Consider the following 19,406-nt stretch of genomic DNA (forward strand, 5'->3'; position numbering starts at 1 on the left):
GAGGGAAGGGACACTGCAAGTGCTCCCTGAAAGTCACCATGCTGAGGAACCTAAGGGCTCCTTCCCAGCATTCCTATATCCTTAGAAAGCCCTGACTTAGGAATTAGGATAAATCTGATTCATATGAAGTAGGAAGCATTACTAGAGTGCTCCCTGTGCCTGGCAGCTACTGTAAGAATGTCCTCCCCTTACCATCAGAAGAAAGAAATGAGCTCCTGGAGGCTCTGTGTTACCTAAAAAGGTATTAGGACCCCTGAACCCCATTCCATGTCCAGCCACCTTTAGCATTCATGAGATTAGGCAACCAAGGAATGCATGTAAGGTTTTGTAACTGACAAAAACACTTACCTCTTTTGATTTTCCATTTGCTACACATTTTGCTCTTGTCTCTTCTGACACCTTCCAGTCCACCTGTGAGGGAGGCACAAATGAAAGATTAAAAAGTAGGTTAAAGTGCACAGTTCGTTTCCAGTTTACTTCATTACTGGTGCCCTTATCAAATAGTAGATGGCAGAGGCAGCATAGCTCAACGGTGAGCACATGCCCAGCATGCTGGCACTGGTGACTCATTCCTAGCTAATCAGGAGGTTGAGATCTAAGAATCCAAGTTCAAGTGTAGGAAAATCCACAAGATTTATTTCCAACTAACCAGCAAAACCCAGAAGTGGAGTTACAGTTCAAATGGCAGAGTGGCAGCTTTACACAGAAAAGCCAAGGGACAGCACCCCAGGCCCAGAGGTCAAGTCACAATGTCAGCAAATGCACATACACATTTGCATGTGCACACACACGCACGCACGCACGCACGCACGCACGCACGCACGCACGCATGCGCATCTGGCTTAAGGGGCTTCGTGAGTTTCCTGTAGGCATCCAAAGTTGATGTTGCATATAGACGGGGAAGGAAGGAACGGGGTTCTCTTGAGAAAGGTTTCATACTGCAGCAGGACTGCTCAGCACTTGGGGAATGGGGCTAACGACCTACCTCATGCTCTTTCTCAGAGATGTTCAGTGCACTCACTGCGAAAATGGCCTCACGGGCGCCCACATACAGCGTTCTCTGGTCCTCGCTTAATAGCAGGACTGAGTAATTATAGATGCCTGGCTCATGAAACTTCACAAGCTCTACCTCTGTAGGATGTAAGAGGAAATACGTCAGAGGCAGGAAGAGAAGACAGAGCCACAAAGTCATTTGCAAGCTTGGACAGATCCTGAGAACCTTACTTGGTACAGAGAGTGTGAAGTGTAGGTTATATAGGTTGGGGACACAGGAGGCCTCCAGAAAAGTCCTGAATCGCAGCTACCAAACATGAGTGAACATCACCTCTCAGCCAGGCTCTGAGGCTGGTGTGTGTGAGTCCCAAGGCTGTGCAACTGACCACCCTTCTTGTCAAGCAATCTGTGCAGTGGTTTCCAAGGTGATTCTAGGTCAGACATGTATCTGCCTGTCCATCTCATTTATGTGTCTCAATTAACCAGAGATTAGGTCTAGAAAGAAAATAATAATTTAGTTTGTTTTAAGATATGTTTTGTATTTGGTTATTTGAAATTGGATAGGGAATGGGGAAAAACAAGATGAGCGGTGGGGGTGGGGGGGAGGGAAATGGTGACCAAGACATGTGAAAGGGTATCAGTGTATGGGAATTAATGCACCATCTATCTGGCAAATATCATGTAACCCTTCTATTAATTATAATAAAAAATATATGAAAAAAGATATGTTTGTGAAATTTAATTCTCACATGAGTGCCAAGTTTCATCATTATGATGCAAAGTGACTGCTTGTAATTTTCCTGTCTCTACCTTCCAATAGCTAAAATTATAAGTATATGCTACCATGCCCTGGTGAATAATTTTTTAAAAAATCATTTCATCTCTCCTTCTGTCTTGTCATCAATCTGGAAGTCTTTTTATCTTGGTATCCACGTATTTATAACCCAACTGTGTATTAGGTTGAAAAAAATCAATTGTTCAGGAAGCATGTCAAGTTTTTCTCAAATGTATTGTTCCCTCTGTCTGCAGTGTCACTTATGACTAGTGTGTTACACGGGAAGCCCAAATGTCTGTTCTCCAAAGCTAAGACTTGCTTCATATTGGATTTTATAGCCCAATTATTTGTTCTATAATTAATTGGTTCTGTAATTCATGCCCTTAAGAGCATGAATTGCATTTCACTAAAATACCAACATTGCTCAGAATGGTCAGCAGACTAAAGATACTCAGTGACCTAAGAAAATACAAAACAGCACACAACAAGAAAATCTGGGACTAAATCTCATTACTCTTAATGTGCCACTGTAGGAGCTGCACATAACATTCAGATTCTGGGTCCTCTGGGCCCCGCCTAGTATCAGCCCCTTGCTCAACACCTATATTTTCTCTGGCTCCTGAGCCAAAGACCCAAGGGCCACGACACAGATTCCAGGTGAGAAAATAACCACATCTGAGATCCTCAAGTTGGAAACACAGGCACAAAGTAAGTTTACTGCATGTATGAAATAAGCACTGGTATTGGGTGGGCAGTTCCTTAGCCAGTAAAGATTACTAGGTCTGAAGTTTACCTTCAGGGATGCCCAATTCAGAAAGCCAATTCAGAAAATCTTAGGGAATGTTTCCAGTCACCAAAGCAACTGTATGAACAGCTGCTCGGACAAGCTGATCACAAAGAGAAACTCCAAGTGGAAAGAAACTGACAGGTCAAATGCATCGTGTCCACCCATCTCTGCAGTGTTCGGCACCTCCCAAACCCCAGGCCACCAGCATTTTCACAGTCATGGTCCTCACCTCCATGCTCCCAGGTAATCCGTGGTATGGGTGAAAATGCCACAGCAGTGGCACACACCAGGATCAGGGCTGTGAGCAGTGCCCTCATGGAACCGTACATCTTCAACTGTGATGGGCCTTCAACAAGGCAGGGGCGTGGACAGCGGGGAGCTACGAGAGGAGGCGTGTCAGCAGAAGTGCTGCTCACAGCCACAGGCCTGGCGCATCTATTTGGAGCTGTCCAGCATCAAGGTCCCCAAGAACCCACACCCACTCGTTAGTCAGTTGAGAAGTGCCCACTCTCTTTCTGCCTGGCTATCCAAAGTCACTCGTGATTCCCTATGGCCTGCAGAAGAAACAAAGGAAGAAAAAAAAAAGAAAAGCAAGGTGATGCATCAGACAGAAAGCAATGTGCCACTCCAGCTTCTCAATATCCCCTCAGCTCTCCTTGGTCATCTCTATTGCCATTTCCTAAGAAGGAGGCTCAGGGACATAGACAGAGGACACTTCTGGAGCCATAAGACTTATTTAGTATCTTCCTCCATCACAACGCAGTCAATCCACATCAGAGGGCAAACTTACAGACTGCCTGACACAGGCTGTTGGGATGCAGGTAAAGGGGAGTAGCCCACTGCTTTCCACTTTACTATTTGTGGCTGAAGGACGCAAAAAACTGAGCTTATTACCCCAAGATCTTGGCTTCTCAGCTCCTATAATGGCAATGAATAAAGACCAGAGTGCTGCAGATGTGACACACACCTGCTCAGGCATACTGGTGTACATCTGGACAAACGCAAACACATGTGCTGTACCTACAAATAGCTGCTATGAGCACATGAACATTCACTTACAGGCAAGTTCAAGCCATGAAGGAGTTAGTGACTTCGGGTAGGACCATACCTGCCCTAAGTGGTACCTATCGATCTTCTGCCTTTTCCCAAAAAGGGATGCTCAACTGTGCTTTACTGAATGCTAAGCAGTATCAGTATCAGAGTCATTATAAGAGTAGATCGTGGGCCCAGGAAGGTAGTGTACAAGGCCTGACACTGCAGCTCCCATCCTTCCTTCCTGTATCAGGCAGGCCTAGAATCCCAGCAGGAGGCAGGGCTCTGTTCCTTCTGAGAGCACCTCTTCCACCCAGCACAGCCTGGCATACAGCTACACTATCTGCCACTTCACAGAGGAAGGATAGCCACAGGGTGGCAGCAGTGACTTAATATGGAACCAACATCAACACAGCCTGGATCCATCTTCCTGGTCCCTCCTCTTTCCCTCTCTGCTTCCTGTGCTAGCCAGACTACGGTGGGCTTCTCCACCATGTCCACAAGCAACAGTAGGCTGTCATGTTTCTATCTTGATGAAGAGCCCTGAATTCTATAGTGTCCTGAATCTATTTCCTTCATAGACTGAAATGTCCTAGGCCAGAAGCCTCTGTGTCTTTAACCATATAAAATAATATTGACCAAAGTGAATTTTAGAAAATGGAAAAAGGTGGGTTTTTTTTCCCTTTTTGTTTTGTTTGTTGGTTTTTCCATCTTTATGGGTGGTAAGGATGTCGAAGAAATGGAGGGATAAAGGATAAACAAAATGCAACAATGGTATTCAATAGACACTGTACTAAAAATGAATTATACAAATTGTGGGTGGGAATGGGAGGGAAAATCTGGGAGAGAATGAAGGGGTAACACTGTCCAAAAGAAATGTATTCGTTATATACATAACATCATGGCACTCGATTCATATGAAGTTGTCAGCCCCTGTAAATCATCTTTGGAATAATAAAAAAGTAAAAGTCATCCCAAACTAAATTCCATTTGTGACTAACAGCAAAAAGAATGAGTCACCAGGGGCCGGGAGTTTGGCCTAGTGGTAGAGTGCTTGCCTAGCATGCACGAAGACCTGGGTTTGATTCCTTGGTACCACATACATAGAAAAAAGCTGGAAGTGGTGCTGAGGCTCAAGTGGTAGAGCTCTAGCCTTGAGAAAGTCCAAGGACAATGCTCAGGCCCTGAGCTCAAGCCCAGGACTGGCAAAAAGAAAAAGAATGAGTCACCAGGACACATAGGAAAAGTATAACTTAGAAAGCAAAGCAAAGGGACCAGACATGACTCCACTCCAGAGAGTCTGTGGACCTGCACACTAACAATGTATCAGACATGAAAAGGGGTCCTGAAAGTTGAGAGGACAAGCCTATAGAGCCAAAGGACTCTAGTCTAGAACTTACTGCAGAATGGACCACTCCATGATAGGGCGGGGCCAGCACCTCCTGATAAGGACTTTCCTGACAGATACCTTATAGATGACTTGCCAGTGGCCCTATGAAGGTCACTGGACATACACATCTGAAATCTGACATCCCCACATGCTGTCTCTCTCCAAATCCAAGCTGAGTAAGCCAAGTGTTCCTTAATAGCAGGATACAAACTTGGAGTGGAACAGGGCACGAGGCCCGGGGATTCGGATCATTTGGACTGCAGACCTGATTTCTCCAAGCTAGGATTCTCGGGGAAGTTACAGTTTGAGCTTTTAGCACTATCATCAACACAAGGAGTCTAAGCAGTCAATACCACTGAGCTCTATTCCATCCAGGATTCCTTCTAACCTTCCTCTTACTCTTTAACACCACTGGCCTGGGGACTGACTCTAGCTCTCTCCTCCTTAAGTGTGGTCAACAGGCTGCACTCTTGCACGGTGCCTGCTTCCCTCTCCTGCGCTTCGCATTCAAAGTATCAGTCACGGTTGAGTTAGTATTGCTAGGCCACATAGGCATGAAGTTCTCAGGTGGCAAGGGCCAAGTGACCACTGTGACTTACCTTCCAAAGCTGGACTCTCTCTGATGACTCTGCCAATACTCCTGGAGTTCATTCTCCATGTGTCATGATAATCCCTAACCCTGCATATTCTCCCCCCTTCCTAATCCCATACTCTTGACCTCCACATGGCTTCTGTTACCTGAGAGGGGAATGCCTGGCTTAAGCTATCTACTGGGCAGCCATGTCTGAAGCCAGCCTAGACTCCTTATGCTCCCTTCCTTGTGGCTGAAATCCCAGTGGCTCAGTTCCCAGGTCAGGACTACCAGAGATCCGCCCTCTGAAAAGCGGAGCTTCCACTCAGCTGGTCTTCACGTACCAGGTCTTAGGGAAAATGCAAACAGGAAGGACATTAATAACCACCTTTAAGGTGAGCAAAAGTTCAAGAGCAAAAGACCTTTCAGGAGAGTCCTCCGGTTTGCCTCAGCCTCTTGGGTAGCTGGTATGAGAGGTGCTATGGAGAATAGCTCTGCTGTTTCTTTATGTTTAAGCCAAACCAACTCACGTGCCATTACTAGCATACCATCGGTCATTGTAGTGAGTGAATGAGCATTATCAAGGCACTATAAACCAGGCAATGAGGCCTGGCTTGGTGGCTCACACCTGTAATCCTAGCTATTTTGGGGGCTGAGATCTGAAGATCACAGTTCAAAGTCAGCCCAGGCACAAAAGTCCATGAGACTCTTATCTCCAATTAACCACAAGAAAACTGGAAGTGGTGCTGTGGCTTAAGGGGTGGGGCAGTAATTTTGAGCGGAAGATCTCAGGGACAACGCTCAGGCCCAGAGTTCAAGCCCCACAACCGACCAAAAAAAAAGTAAAAACAATAAAAGGCAATGAGACAGCTTCCTTCCTATATGAGATAGGAAGGAGCACATCTAGTATGTAAAGTGTAATCCTTTCTGCAGCTGGAAGCAGGGTTCCCTTTTTTCCATAGACAATTTCTTTGCAACATTTGCCATGCTTAACCCCAGATTTCCCACCATTCTAGTTTGTAAACAGGCAAATGATCCGCTAGCAAAATGTTGCAAACTCAAACCTCAACATGAGGATGGCACACTGTAACAAGTCCATTAATTCAGCTATGCTACCCATCTTCCTCACAGAACATAGAGGTGATCTATCTTCTGGACTTCCACACGTGGAAGAGAGAAAGAACTAACTGAGATGATAAGATCACAAGCTGAAGAGATGCCTGTCTGCCTGACTGGACTGCTGCACATGATGTAAGAAGGTATGTGGAAGTAAGAACGGGATCCGAGCAGATGTCTCTATCAGAAACACACAAGGGAAGTTGAGGCTGCAGGGAGGATTCAATAAGTTAACACTGCTGACTTTCTTACAAGAAACAGAGCCAGGAAGAAAATACCTGCTGCTATAAATATGGGAACCTCAATTCCAGGGGCACAACAAATAGGAAAGCCTCTACCTACACCTCACTGTCCCACTCACCAGAACCTACCTGTCTTGAAAACCCCAGATTCTTTGGAATGGTACCTGGCCTGGAACTCTGTGGGCTGAATCACAGATGCTGGACCTGTAGTCTGCTTGCTCACAATAGGCAGGATCCATTAAGCACTCTGGAAACGAGGCTCCTGCTTTTCTAAGTTTTGCATCATCTTCCAGAATCACGCCTTCAAAATGTGTGAACCTGGATAAAGGAGCTGATAAGTCAGTCATGGGACCCAACGCACTCATCTTTCAGTTCTACCTTTCCTTCTGGACCACCTGGCTATTGCTTTTTCCTTCAGGGCTTATAGGACTGTGAACTCACTGCCAGGGGCAAGGGAAGAACCACCTATAAATAAGGACGTCTCAAGCTGAGTAAATCAAAGCCTTGGAACTCATGCATGTTTAATCTACTGAAAAATTCAAAGAGATTCTGTAGCATTCTTTTTTTATTTTATTGTTAGAGTGATATATAGATGGGTTACAGTTACATTTGTAAGGTAGTGAGTATATTATTTCTTGAGTATTGGACCCCGTCCCATGTTTTTCTCCCACTTTCCCTCCCCCACTCCCTGGCACGGCCTGGTGGCTCACACCTGTAATCCTAGCTATTTTGTTGTAAAGTTAATTTCCAACATACTGTCTTGTGACTGTCACTATTATATTGGTCCACCCTTTGTCCTTTGTCTTATCATCTCTGTTTGCCCCTTCCCTAATTCAAATAAATAAATGTATATACAAAAAAAAAAACCAGACACCAAAGTCATATACAGCAACAACAGGGGATAAAACATAAGAGGATAAAAAAAGAGTAAAGAAATAACTTCACATAGTACATTAAAAACAACAAGCATGAAGATATTCCTTATAGCACAATTAGCTAAGTTTCACCTATGACTGAACAGATGGACTTACTGACTCAGGACAATAGCTTGGCCTTCAATGAGCTTAGTACCTTCGCATGGAGCCCAGGTTACCCTGCAGAGTGCGACCTTATCCTACTGAAATCTCTTCAAATGGTGCCAGACCAGAGAGCTGGGGACCCAAGTAGTCCCTTAAGGTGGCAAAAGTTCAAGGCCAGGCACAACAGGTATGTTCCACCATGACTTGACCTCCCCCACTCCCCCTCTCTCTTTCTCTCCCTCTCTGTCTCTCTCTGTCTCTCTGTCTCTCTGTCTCTCTCTCTCTCTCTGTCTCTCTCTCTCTCTATATATATGTATATATATATATATTTATTGTGTGTGTGTGTGTGTGTGTAAAGGATGTAGAAGTTCACACACTGTACTCATTAATATGCCCCAGTTGTGTGTTATTCTCAAGACTATGCATGAGAATTAAACATGGTTTTCTCTGCTTAAGGAGTAACTTCAATTGACTGCGGGCAGCATTCATGCCTCTTGCCTCTAAGACCTGTGCCCAGACAGATGCCTGCTTGAACTGGTGAGAACAGTCAAGCCTACAAGCTCAATACACCAGTGATGTATCGTGGTGATAGAAGCATATAGAAGTCACCTCTCAGGACCCCCTCTGTTCCTACCAAACTGAGACTCACATGAGTTGTCAAGACTCTGAGTAGCACAAGTTGCCTTAACAAATGGCTCAACACAAATACCACCTATCAGAGACAGACCCAGATAGGTCAATCAACCCTTCAATGTATCTGGGTTGAAAGAAGCTCCTTTAAATCCATTTCATCAAAATTGCAAGCTTGCTTCATGTTAGGGCTTGATTCCCTTTATGGACAGCAGATTCCTGGGCCAACGCAAGGCAATGGAAGCATAGGCATTTCTTACCTAGCCAGGGAATGTGAACCCATAGCGGGGAGACAGATGGCCTCCATGTACCTGTGAAGTCTAAGGGCCAGCTTTTCCAAATCGCTGCCTGCTGCTCATTACACCCTTTCATTTCATACTGACGTCTTTCTTTCTTTCTTTTTTTCTTTCTTTCTCTCTCTCTCTCTCTCTCTCTCTCTCTCTCTCTCTCTCTCTCTCTCTCTCTCTCTTTTGGCAAGTTTATAAAAAGTGATGGAAACCCAGCACTTGTGGATCATACGACCCTAGCTACTCAGGAGGCTGAGATCTGAGGACTATGGCTTAAAGTCACTCCGGGCAGAAGAGACCATGAGACTCTTATCTCCAATTAGCCAGCAAAAAGCTGGAGGTGGAGCTGTGGCTCAAGTGGCGGAGCAATAGACTTGAGTGAAAAAGCTCAGGGACAATGTTCAGGCCCTAAGTTCAAGCCCCAGGATCAGCAGGGTGACATGACACCTGGAAAAATGGACGAATAAGTTTCTGATCTGCGTCTATCTATCATGTAAAAACTCATAGGCATAAGCCATAGAATGGCTAGGATCTTTTACTAAACCTTTAACTAGACACCATAACCCTTCTGGGCAGACATTTAAAAACCACCTCTCATGTCAAGGCTCCAGTGCCTCATGGCTGTAATTCCGGCTGCTTAGCTGCAGAGGCTGAAGTGATTACAGTTAAAATCTGACCTGTTTATTACATTTGGAAATCCCTAACTCAACAAATAAGGTGGGCCTGGTGGTGGATTCCTGTCACCCCAGATACAAAGGGAGGCAGAAGTAGGAAGTTCATGGTTCAACTAATGCTAGATAGTAAGTTAGAGGGGTGTAAGGCCCTGGCTCCAAACCTCAGTACTAGAAAAATAAACTCCCAGTGTCATCCCAGGACTTCCAAAGTCATCTATAATGATTTCTTTCCCTTCAAAGAAACTAACGAAATACAGGAAGCAATTGTCCTTGAGATGTAAGAAAATCCGGTTCATGTTCCTCCCTTTGATTCTGGTGACACCCTGACCTTTGCTTCCGGTCCTCAGGGGCGGTACCTGACCCCTGACCCAGCTCTCTAAACCTTGAGTCATGCAGAGAAAACTACTGTGGAACCATGCTTGCCAATGTCTCTGAAAGATGATCTCAGTTCATATTCAAAGCAGAGGAAGTTTTGGAAAAAGACTCCTAGAGGGTAGACAGAGCAGTTGGTGTTTAAAGTTGTGTCAGTGGGCAGTGTAGAAGTCTACATCTCCATCCACCACGTGGATGCTTGGCACAGAGGTGTCATCTGTGACCAGTTCCATGGAGTTTAGGACATTGTGGTAGAGGAAAGAACTCACTTTCTCCTCCACTGGGTACAGAAACTAATCATTGCTGACTGCCACTCTTGGCCACGTAATGTGCCAGTCATTATCGGTAGCATAGCAGAGCTGTATAGAATGTCAACAGCAGACTGTGCACTCTCCTTTGGACCGTTGTGAACTGGCTTCCTGACATCTACAGCAGGTGGGGGAGGATGACAATGAGTGACGTCGTCCTCCCTGTAGATCCTCAAGTCTGTAATGGCTCCCTTTGATGGTAGAGAACCTATCACCCTGGGGCTCAGGTCTCCAGGTAGGTTAGCGATGACCTTATGGATAGAGCAGCTCCCTTTGGGATCATTCTGGATGACGCATCCCTGACACATCTGACCTTTGGGAAGGAGTTCACAATAGCACAAAAGCCAAACAGGTCACTCAGCAGGCAGCAGAGTGGGCCATGTTTGTGGCGGAAAGGCTGAGCAGTAACCTGACTTCCTGGTCACTACAAGCGGTGGCCTGATAGAGCTGCATAAGCTGGAAGTCAGAGACGATGTTCCAGTCCTTGAACTCTCCAATCATTACCTACATTTGACTGGGTAGTCTGTGCTTCCCCAGCTGTCCCTGTGAGGCCTGCCTTGCCTGTACCTGCTCAGGTCAACTAGGCCACATCCCTTCAGATTCTGAGCAGCACCTCCAAAATCACCAGGAAATTTCATGATGGGCTTGAAGCGAAGGACATGAAAGTAAATCACTTCCGTTCTTTCTGTTTCTAAAAAGATAAAAACAACTATTTTACACCTTCAGTGTGTCCACGCTCCAAACCCTGGAGCACATTGTATGGACTGGGGGTTAGCCAGTTGTATCTTTTGGATGCAGCGGGTGGTGATGAGAATGGGCACTACAGTATGAATTTTGTGAAAGCCACAGAGACTAAAGCAGTTACTGTGGACAGAGGTGAGGGGGCAGGAATCAAGGACATACACCTACCCTGTGCACAACAGCCTGTGGTACAGGCTGGAAAACAGCTCTCTGTCTCAGGGTCCTGGTCACAACTCGTATTTACAGCAGCGGCACCACAGAGCTAAGAAACACTGCAGTTACCTTAGCACAGATGGGACAGCGGTCCTTGTTAAGGAGAGGGGCCCCCAACAGCCTGAGAGTTATGTATAGCCACTGTCATCGTGGTCACTTACCCTATCGGCATAACCTTCTCTCTGTGCCGTTGTTGCTTTCTTTTGGGGGGGATCAAGTAAATGACGAGACTGCAAGCTGGTCAGACAGAACCAGCCCTTGGCACATTCAGAGAAAGCCTTCTCTATACCCTCTGCGTGTGTCTGTACATCCTGTATCATCCTGGATCACCTTGAGACAGAAGCCAGAGTGCCACACGATCCTTATCCAATGTTGAGAAGCCACACCTCCTCCTTCCCACATACCAGATGTTACATGGCCCCAGGAGATCAATTTCTAGTGGAGATCATAGAAGCTGTCTGTGTGGGTACCAGTACAGCCAGCTGGCTCTGTACCATGCGAGGCAGAGGTCCGCCATACACCTTCCGTTTGAATGCACATGGCTCAATGGTGTGTTAGAGAGTCTTGCAAAGACATTTAGGGGTCACCACATAATCTGAGAGGCATTCAGACTACCTCCTGTAGTTTATTCAGGTAGTCTGAACAAGAGGAGTGCCCTTAAGATGGGACTTCAAGCAGCACTAGGTCCAAGGTCTGACATTGTCTCTGCTTGCTTGTACTCTGTTCACATTGACTTCTCCATTCTGCAGGCCCAGGGCCTATGGTTGCTTTTCTAGCCTTGGAAGAACAGATGGCATTCCTCAGTGCATGTCTCCAACAGGTCCCGGGGATAGAGGTGGGGCTGGACACATGGAAAGTAGACAGCCAGATCTTCCTCAGTGTTAACTTTGATCTGGAATATTGATCATCATCTGCATCTGCATTCTAATTGTTTTGTGCTTTTGAGGCCTGTTGCCTGTGCTAGTCCTGACCTCTTACATTCAAGAAAACCTTTTGCCTTAGCTTCTAGAATAGCTGGGATGATAGGTGGGTACCACTGTGCTGAGTTTCTGATCCAGTACTGACCTGTCCCCTTCCAAGGCTATCTCCTCTGTGGCTACATCCATGCCGTGCTCTCAGCCATCACCTATCCCCGTAGTGCTTCCAAAAAATACCCTTTACACAAACTCCCATTCTTACCCATTCTTTGGTACCCTACTGAGGTAATGTGTCTGTGGGTAGTCCACACAGTGCCATCAGGACCTGTGACGATGGCAGGATGCAGCCACACTCACATCAAATCCTCTAGGGGATTCATATACATGCTAGAGTGTGAATGTCTCTGGCACACAATGCATCTTTGCACCCAATTTTATACCTTGATGCTCACCAATTGTATCATAGACCTGTCTCTCTAAATGGCCCAGAAACCCCTTTGGATTCAAGAGCAGGACTTAGGGAACTGCACTGCTTTCCCAGGGAAACTCTAAACACAATAAAATAATTTATCTCACAGTTGTGGAGATGAGACCCTGGCTAATCACTAATCTAACACCCAGTATACGTCTCTGTGCCTCGTGGAGGTCAGGGTAGAAGAATTCCTTCAATTTCCCTGTTCTACTTTCCCAAGCTGCCGGGATCTTTTAGGCACTTGGCCCTTTCCTCCATCGTCACAACCATAGAATTGGATCTGAATATAGTATGCCTTGATGGCTACTTTGGGATAAGGGATCCTGGGAACTAAAGCCAAGTAAAAGACAGCAGATAAAGATAGAGCCTTCTGCCTTCTTCCTTTCTGCCTAAAAGCAAAGGATAAAAGCTATAGGTAATATAGACAAAAGCCACGAGAATCTGCAAAGGAAACCTAAAATGCAAAAATCCTTTGTGCTCACAGCACAAACTTGTCTGGCCTGTTAGCCTACATGCGCAAGCTATAGTTATGCATAAGACAGAGGTTTGATGAGGACTATTGAGGAAGGCCCAGTGCAGTCCAATCTTTCTCAAGATTAACCTCGCCCTGGAATGCTGGTTATCATTATGCAACCTGCATTTGGCTCTTGGTGACCAACTGGTTCTGCTTGAATCGGGAAGGGTGGGCTACTCTGAACAGGGATACTTTCTGTCCATTATCATGTCATTATAAGCCCAATGTATTCTTAACTTTTCTCCCCTGGGTTTTTCTATAGGTGGTTATGGATAATCACATGTGCAGAGAGATTGCTGAGACATGTTATAATTCTTTCCAATTTTCATACCAATTATTTCTTGAAGGTGGGTCTGCGGAGGGACTTGCTTCCCCAAGCCACTAAACCTCAATGAAAGCTTGTTCTAGGGTAAATGAAATGGTCATTTTCAATCTCTTTCTGAAGCAATCAGCTTTCACCCATGAAAGTATATTTTTATTCCAATAGCATTTGCCCCTCTCACCCCACCCCTGCCATGTTGCTCTTTGTTGTTTTCTCTCCTCCTTCCCTTCCTTCCTTCATTTTCTCTTTTTTCTTTCTCCTTCTTTCCCTCTTTTTCCTTCCCTCTGTCCATTCCTTTCCCTTCCCATTTATTTCTAAAATCTGTGTGTGTGTGTGTGTGTGTGTGTGTGTGTGTGTGTGTGTGTGTGGTACTAGGGTTTGAATTTAGGGTCTTGTGCTTGTTCAGCTATCTTGCCCATGGTTATCACTCTACCACATGAGCTGCATCTCAGCCTGCTTACTTGGAGATGGAATCTCATGTACTTTTCTTCCTGGGCTTGCTTCAAACTGCGATTCTTCATGTTTTATCCTCCATACACAGGCATGAGTCACTAGCACTTGGCCAGCTTACTATTCTCAATGACTTTGTTATTGTTTCCAGTATATTTCATGTCTTGCCAAAAATCTCCTACAGAAAACAGTAATCAGGGTTGCTGTGCTGATCTTCTGGGAAAAAAAAAACTGGCATCAATTTCCCTATTCCCACATCAGGAAGACTGGAGCTGGCTCCTTCATGAATCCATGTAAAACAAACTTCTTCCATCATGTGTCCAGTTCTCTCCCACCATTTACCATCAGCCTTCTGCCTGTTTAGTAACATTTTTACAATTCATCACTCTTTGTTAAAGTAGTAAGTCAGCCTGACACTAACTTCAGAGTCTTTGGATTTTCACTTCTTTTCTGTGAAACAGCAACACATGCGAATATTAAAATCTGCCTGCTTTCCCCCTGTTAATTTGTCTTTTTTTAAGTTTATTGACAGTGTCTAAAGGCAAAACCTTAGAGGATAGAAGGACAGTTGCCCCTGGCCCCCCTGCCTCCGGCTCCAGCAGCAGGGTAATATCTCTTCACTGCAATCCCACCTTTCTCTTATCACGACTCTTGTGATTATACTTACTTCCCTTTTGCAGGTAGCAGAACCCACAAGACTACATCAATCTTTACCAGAAAAGTCTCAGAGAATTCAAAGTCACATGGCCTTTGCTCTGAGGAGGGTTGTCTTCAGACTGAACTAACTCTGCAGTCCCCTCCAGATTCATCGTGACAAAAACATCCACTTTTCTCTCTGTCAGGCCTTTGTCCTTCTCCAGAAGACCCCTGAAAAGAATTGACTTGGACTTCTTTCTGAGCAGTGGAGCTGAGCAGAATTTCAAAGACTGTCTGGGCAGATCCTTTAACATTTGTAGGTCAAGAGGCAAGGATGAGGCTCATAAAAGGAGAGGAAGAGGAAGAGAGACATGGGACAAGAAGATGTTACTGTACTTGAGAAACACTGTCTTCTCTGATTGAAGCTGGATCTCATTGATCATAATCTCTGGTTCACAGGACACGCTGGAGGGTACAGTCTTAGGAAGTGAAATGACTGCCTTGTGTAGCTAGGATCAAGAACTATAATCCCAGAGTTTGTACCTCTGACGCTTTGGAAGGGTATCAATGTATGTGAATTAATGCACCCCCTATCTGGCAAATATCATGTAACCAGGGCAGGTAGCAATACACCCTGCTGTCTTTCCTCGATGGTTTGAAGAAAACTAGATTTTTCTTGTTCGCAAGAATGCACTTATATACCTTAGTAGTTACCACACGATTCGGGAACTTCCATACCACATGGGAACATGTGGTACTTCAGGGAGCATTTAAGAAATGCTGTGTCACCACTATGTAGAACATCAAGATAAATATACAATGTCATCAGTTCTGTTCACCTGTTCAACTATTTTTAAAAACAGATGCTATACGAATCGCACCTCCTAGTGGAAGATAGAACTTTAGGACAATGAAGATAAAGATATGTGTGATCATAACACAAGATGGTAGCCAGCTAAGCTAGCAGCAGTTGGCTAGCAGCCCTGAAAAACAACAAAACCAGAAGGTTCCAGGCAGCAGAAATCCTACTTTTTACCCAACATTCCTTGAGAAACACATCAGTCCTGCTGGGATGAACCTCGGCCAGCCATGCACCTGGTAGCTATATCCTCAGGCTAAGTGTTTCCGTTAGTAGTTGCTATGAGGCTTGCAAACAGTGCAAATGTTACATTTCTTTTCTTTCTTTTATTTTATTTTTATTATTGTAAGAGCAATGTATATAATTAAGGTAATGCGTGTATTTCTTTTTGAACAGTGCTACCCCTCCCCCATTTTCTCCCACCCTCCCAACTCCCCTTCTACCTAAAGTTGTAAAGTTCATTTCCAACATAGTGCCCAGTGAGTATCACTGTTGCATTGATTCACCATTTTCCCACTGTTTCTGTGATTCCCCCTTCATTTCCTCAAATCAGATAAATGTATACACAAGACAAAGTATACAGAAAATGTTTTAAAAAGTGCCAACAGGGAATAAACCAAAGGAGATTAAAAAAAGAAATAACTGCAAACAGTATACCATAAAAACCCCTTGGGGGCTGGAAGCGTAGTCTAGTGGTAGTGTACTTACTTAGCACGAAGCCCTGGGTTCAATTACTTGGTACCACATACACTGAAAAAGTCAAAAGTGGTGCTGTGGCTCAAGGGTAGAGTGCTAGCCTTGAGAAACTCAAGAACAGTGTTCAGGCCCTGAGTTCAAGCCCCACAACTGGCAAAAAAAATAAAAGCAGAAAAATCTTGTTTCCATTTCTTGATAAGCATCATTTTATATGCTCATAAGCACACAGCTGTTAATTGTGATCCTCTGCCAAGAATATCCTAGAAATAGTCTAGTTATTACAAATGGAGAAAACCATACAGCCTATGTTTATTTGGGTCTGGCTTAGTTCAACTTAATATAATTTTTTTCCAGGTCTTTCCACTTCCTTACAAATGGGGCAACATCATTCTTTCTGATAGAAGCAAAGAATTCCTTTGTGTATATATGCCACATTTTTTTGATACATTCATCTACTGAGGGGCATCTGGGTCAATTCTGTGTCTTGGCTATGGTAAATAATGCTGCAATAAATATGGTTGTGCTGGTAGCTTTAGTGTGGCCTTGTTTATGGTCATTTGGGTAAATGCCCAGGAGTGGGATTGCTGGTTCATAGGGGAACTCTATGTTTAATCTTTTGAGGAACCTCCATACTGCTTTTCTACTTCTAATAACCTAAGACTTCTGTCTGTTCAGAGTGGAGAGGTGGGCCTGGGGCAGTCTGGGCTGAATCCAAACCTGCTTGCTTTGGTCAGAGCACCTTATCTTCAGACAATGAGACCCTAGGGAAAGGTGGACAGTATCAGAACTAATTATGGGTTGAATGTCTTATGTAGATTTTTGGGACCAGAAGTGGTTGGATTTTAAGCTTGTTTAGATTTTGGAATGTTTCCATATATGTAATGAGCTACATCTTGGGGAGGTATGGGCATCTAAACATGGAATAAAATCATGTTTTAAATGTATCTGGTATGAAAACCTGAAGGTAAATTTGTGGTGTGGAGTTGTTCATCGTTGTATCAATTGGAACTAAAAACATTTCATGTGGAGGTTTTAGATTAGAGCTGCTCAGCTTGTACTCAGGGACTCCTTTCTTCCTATTCTTAAGAGGTGACAGTTCTGTTTGACAAATCCAGCTGCGCAGAACAGAAAAGCCAACAATTGAAGACAGAGTGCACTCCAGTGAATTTATATACCCCCACCTGCCTGCCTAATGGCTTGCAGAGAATTCCCTTGTGACCTTTTCTCCTTGGGGTGCAAGCTGTTGGACTACTCATTGGCTTGAGAAAGTAGCCTCTGACCAAATCTTCAAGCTTGCCCTCCTAACCCCTAGGCTGTGCTATTTGGCCAGTCCCATACTTTGTGTCAGAATGTGAACACTTGCAGACAGGGCACTGTGTCATTAGAGCCTCGGTCCAGCAATAAGTCCTCCATTAAGACTGTGTAAAAATGAACAAAAGGCTGGTAAACCAAATCAATAGGGAATGTCAATATTGGCTCTTCTGTCTGTGAGGAAGAAATTAGCTGCCATACTCCAGTGTGAAATGAGAGCCACGCACTTCTCAGACTCTTCCAACTTCTAGGACACTGGCTTGTCCTGTCACTGACTCCAGGTTAACCCCAGAAACCCAAATGACACTAGAAGAGTTCCCAGACTGCAAAAAATTAGGTCTGTTGGTTGCATTTAATGAACATAGTCCGAGAGAAGGCTCCCAAAGGCACATGCAGCAACATGGATGCTATGACTAACTATGTATCTGTGTCTCATGCTTGTAATCCTTGTTACTCAGAAGGTGAGAATTAGAACCTCTCTGTGCCATAGTGTGGTCATTTTGCTTATCAACTAGTGCATGGATGAGTCCCTGCAAAGCATGACATTTCACCTACACACTCTGCAGTCTCACACACTTACCGTAAGGTCTCAGTGAAGTACTAACTCTCCATTTCCATCTGCCTCTTTTCCAAATGTCAGATCCCATTTTCCTGAGAAGGCTTTATGTGCTGCTCCAAAGGCCAGCTCACAGGGGCCAAGCAGGTCCCTCATCTGATCCCTTATCAACCAACCCAGGGTGGCCAGGCTAACATCACAGACATGCAAATTTTCCAAGGAAGAGGCCACCTAATCCTTTTGCCTGAACCCCTTTACCTTCTTTGAAGATAACAGCAGAGTTTGGACTGGCTCAGAGTTCTGGAAAAGCTGGGTCTCCTCAATCATGTACACATCATCCTCGAGGTTCATAGCTTTGTGTAGGGTACCCTGTCTGCAAGGTCAAAACTGCAGGTCAGCGAGGCAGCTCAGAGGACGAACCAAGAACACTGACCTCAGAAGCCAAACTCTCCCTTCTGCATCCTCAAATCACTTACCCAGTAAGGGTGCTGAGACTAAAGGGACAACATTGCTTAAAAAGAAAGCCCTTGGCACATAACCAGTTAGAAACTCCAGTTAACTTGTTATTTCAATTTTCTCGTGTCTTACCATTTTCCCACCATTGTTCATCAACAATGTCAACTCTGTGACATTGGAAGGTAGATTGTATGTGATGTGGTCTCTGGATTTCACTGGCTCTAATGCAAATTCCTCTTAAAAGGGACTCCAGGCTGTAGAGAGCAGGGCACACAGCTAGAGTGCTTCAGGCATGAGCTTAGTATCCTAGCAGTTGCCATAGCTGTAGTCTACTGTGTTTATTCAGAAATGCTGGTTCTAGAACATAGTGATGAGGGAGGCCTACCATCTGCACTTTAAGAAATGCAAACCTGATAAATGCATGTAATCTGTGCTGGTAAGGCAAGAGGTATTTTTTTTACAGTATCTTAGAACATACAGGCCAGGAACTTAAAAGTTTTTTAAGTGCCCCACCTAACCTGATGGTTACAGAGACTTGGAATTCCAAGCGTAGAAAGCAAAAAATCCATCCATCCTGTCACAAACCAAAAGCTGTACACCAAGAGAGAAGCCAAGTCTACCTACAAAGGATTTGAGGTGAGCTTTCCTTTTCTCATTGAGGAACTGTGCCTGAAGACCTCAGCACCTACCTGTGCTGATAAACGTGATGTCGTAGAATTTCCTATCCGGAGCCTGGGTCCTGTCTACCACAATCTGGGTGTACTTTATGTCTTTTTTGATGAATTGAGGTTTGTTGTTTATTGGTGTTACTGCATCATCCATTAAAGGGTGGTCTCTGATGAACTTCAGGATATTGCTTGGTAAATTCAAAGAGCTGTTGTATTTGGTTTCGTGTGCCTCACTGTCAATGCACTGTGAAAGAAAAGTGAGTAGTTACCATGCTAGCCCATTGGAGAGAGGTCAGGTGTAGCGCAGAATGTCTCCAAAAAAGACTGACAATGGAAACCTGAGGTGACTTCTCCATAATATAAGAACACAATTTTGGAGGACATCTACAAGATAAAATC

The 19,406-nt window shown here is 44.6% G+C and overlaps 1 long non-coding RNA gene across 2 annotated transcripts; it reads right to left on the bottom strand.

Annotated features, from left to right (window-relative positions):
• Window positions 1-3,026: 3,026 nt before the first annotated feature.
• Window positions 3,027-18,208, bottom strand: LOC150065168 (uncharacterized). Of its 2 annotated transcripts, XR_016534916.1 has the most exons (4): window positions 11,312-11,346; window positions 10,764-10,887; window positions 7,036-7,224; window positions 3,027-3,109 (listed from the first exon to the last, which is right to left on the bottom strand). It is a non-coding gene; the product is annotated as an uncharacterized LOC150065168 (long non-coding RNA). The 2 variants fall into 2 exon arrangements; XR_016534917.1 differs by lacking the exons at window positions 10,764-10,887; window positions 11,312-11,346 and adding an exon at window positions 18,142-18,208.
• Between the last annotated feature and the right edge of the window lie 1,198 nt (window positions 18,209-19,406).

The sequence above is a fragment of the Megascapheus bottae genome, chromosome 3, assembly GCF_031878675.1.
Source record: "Megascapheus bottae isolate mThoBot1 chromosome 3, mThoBot2.hap1, whole genome shotgun sequence".
In the NCBI taxonomy this organism is placed as follows: domain Eukaryota; kingdom Metazoa; phylum Chordata; class Mammalia; order Rodentia; family Geomyidae; genus Megascapheus; species Megascapheus bottae.